Here is a 3,485-nt window from a genome sequence, read left to right as displayed (position 1 = left end):
CCTATAAAAGGAGAAGAGATCATCCACTTTAGACACATACACAGAGAGGCACACACATGCGTAGAGGTATAAGAGAGGTACTGCTAAGAGAAGACTGAGCTACCTTCTAAGCAATCTAATCCTACGACAGCAAAAGACCCATCATCTTAGTCGACGAGTTAACGGAGTATAAGATCGACACTCCACCGGCACAAGAAAAAGAACCCCAGGAAAAAATAAAATTTTCTTTGTTTCATTAACTTTCTTTCTATTGTAATCTGTGTCAATTACAATACAAAAGAACCCAAAACAGTAGGGTTTTGATTTCTCTATATATATATTCTTCCGTTCTTGGAGGAAAAACAAAAAAAGGAAAGGTGAAAGGTAATATTCTTGTAATCTACGACTAGCAGAGGGTGTAGCCTGATTTAAGAATATTATATGGAAAGCAATAATTTCGTAGTATTTGTTTGTGTAAAAGATCACAACATTGAAAGAGGGTTTTACAGCCTTCGTCCATTCAAAAGATTGTAAAGAGTGGATTTTAGAGAGATTATGGAAGTTGATTATGTATGTAAGGTTGAGAGATTGATATACGAGAGTTGTGTAGTTCCTCTTGTAGTTCTCCCTGATACATAGTGGATTTCTCGTATTGTTGCTCCGTGGATATATGTGGAAGTTGGTCGATCGAACCACGTAAATCTTGGTGTTCTTTCTTCATGACTGTGGTTATTTTCTATTTTGTTAATTGTGGGTTGGCTTCCGAGTTGCGGAGATTGTCGTGCGCCGAGAGACTAAAATCCCCAACACTAAGTAGCAGAAAAAGAATCGACCTTAAAGCCTCTGCCTTTAGCAAAATCAGTAACTTCACAAAGTTACTTAATTTCTCCCCCAAATTAGTGTCGCTCTAGCCATTGTTGAGATTTTTCATCATCTATCAACTAAAATTGATCATTGTCATCTGAAATTAGGGGGTCAAATGATTTTTTTCTATGTGATCTATGGAGACTTCAAGAGGGAGAAAGGGAAAAATGAGAGGAAGACGGTAAGGAGAACCATAGGGCGTTTTCCCCAATAAGTTCTCACCGATCTCGAAAAGCTGAAACGGGATAATATATTATTCTTTATTAATTCATTTCTCACCCATCTCGGTCACTTCGGTGTCTAAAATAGGTTTTCCTCAAAATTTAATCTCTGAGATCAATTTCCTTAATACCTTCAACAAACCAAACACCGGAAAAGAAAATTGAGTGAAATCAAAATATGACGTGGAGCTCTTGTCATGTCCTAAAAACTCTAAGGGGGTGTTTGTTTTGTTTTGTTTTTTGGGATATAGGGTGGATTTCAAGTTTTGGGATGTAAAAAGTGCTCTTTTTGAGTTTTGGGATTCCATAAACTTTGTTTGTTTCAAAATTAATTTTGGGATATTGAATCCCTAAATTATAAACAAATAATATATTTTTAGGATTTGTGAAATCCTCTCTTTTGTTTTGTCCTTTTTTGGGGATATAAGGTGGATTACAAGTTTTTTGGGTTTTAGAATTCCATAAACCATGTTTGTTTCACAACCAATTTTGGGATATTGAATCCCCAAATAATAAAAAACTATTATATTTTAGAATTTGTGAAATTCTACAATTGAGAGAGGATGTAGGTTGGATATTGATGTATTAATGCTAATAATATAAGATTAATATAAGATTAATATATTATATATAATATTATAATAATATAATATTTAATATAATACATCTATTCCTCTATAATAATAGGAGGACCCAAGAATCACTGTTCATGCTATAGTAAATGTTACAGTAAATTACTGTAGCATTATATATATATATATTACATATATATTATATATATTACATATATATAATATATATTATTTATAATATGTAATATATTATATATATAATATATGATATATGATATAATATATATAATTACATATTTTTTATATAATAATAATATATATAAATAATATATTATATTATATATATATTATATATAATAATAATATTATATATATAATATATAAATATATATAGGAGGACACAATAATCACTTCATGGCTGTAGTAAAAGTACACGTAGCATTATATATATATAATCACTGTTCATGCTGTTGTAAATATTGCAGTAAATTACTGAGCAATTAATATATTATATAAAATATTATATGATATATATAATAATATATATATATATATATATATATATATATATATATATATATATATATATATATATATATATAATATAATATAATATATATATAATATATATATATATATATATATATATATATATATATATATATATATATATATATATATATAATATCTAAATATATAATTATATATAATATATAATATATATCATATATATTGATGTTATATATATAATATATTATATATTATATTATTTTATATGTATAATATAATATATAATATACATAATTATAATATATATATATAATAATATATATATATATATAATATTATATATATATAGGAGGACCCAAGAATCACTGTTCATGCTGTAGTAAATATTACAGTAAATTACTGTAGCAATTTATATAATATTATATATAATATTATATATGTATTATATATTATATATATATAATATAATATATATTTATATATAATATATAATATATTAATATTATATATTTAATATTATATATATATTATATATATATATATATATATATATATATATACATATATATATATATATATATATATATATATATATATATATAATATAATATATATATAATATATAATATTATATATATAATATATAATATATATAGAAGGACCCAATAATCACTGTTCATGCTGTAGTATTCCAAATATATATATATATATTATACATTATATAATATATGTTATTAAAATATTATATAATATTATAATATATAATTTATAGTATTCCAAATCCCAAAATATTGATGAAACAAACAAAATATTATAAATTATAGTATTCCAAATCCCAAAATATTGATGAAACAAACAAAATATTACAAATTTTGGTATTCCAAATCCCAAAATATTGATGAAACAAACAAAATTTTAGAGATCCCAAAACATGTAAAAAATTTTATGGATTTCAAATTCTATGGTGAAATCCATATCCATAAATTTTGGGATACAAAACAAACACCCCCTAATAGTCTATTTTACTCTTTATGATACGTTATTTTTCGAATTTAATGCTCGAATTCACCTACCTCAGTGGTCGCATCCATGCATGGGTTAGGAGTGGGTGTGGCCAAATCCGGGTGCAAACTAAAAGATCCACAGACGGGCCCCGTGCGGCGCGTTTTATCCCGCCCAAATCCCCAAATTCAAACCAAAAAGCGGGCCCCACCCCCATCTCCTCGGCTCCCTTTCCTCTTTTTTATATACATCTACCCGTTGTTATTCTTGCACAATCAAACACAAAAAATAAAGAAAAATCCCGAAACTTCTGTCAATGGAGACGACAATTAAGAGC

Source organism: Asparagus officinalis, chromosome 6 (assembly GCF_001876935.1).
Source record: "Asparagus officinalis chromosome 6, Aspof.V1, whole genome shotgun sequence".
Classification (NCBI taxonomy): Eukaryota; Viridiplantae; Streptophyta; class Magnoliopsida; order Asparagales; family Asparagaceae; genus Asparagus; species Asparagus officinalis.
The sequence above is the reverse complement of the archived record's forward strand: the minus strand, read 5'-3'. Positions refer to the sequence as shown.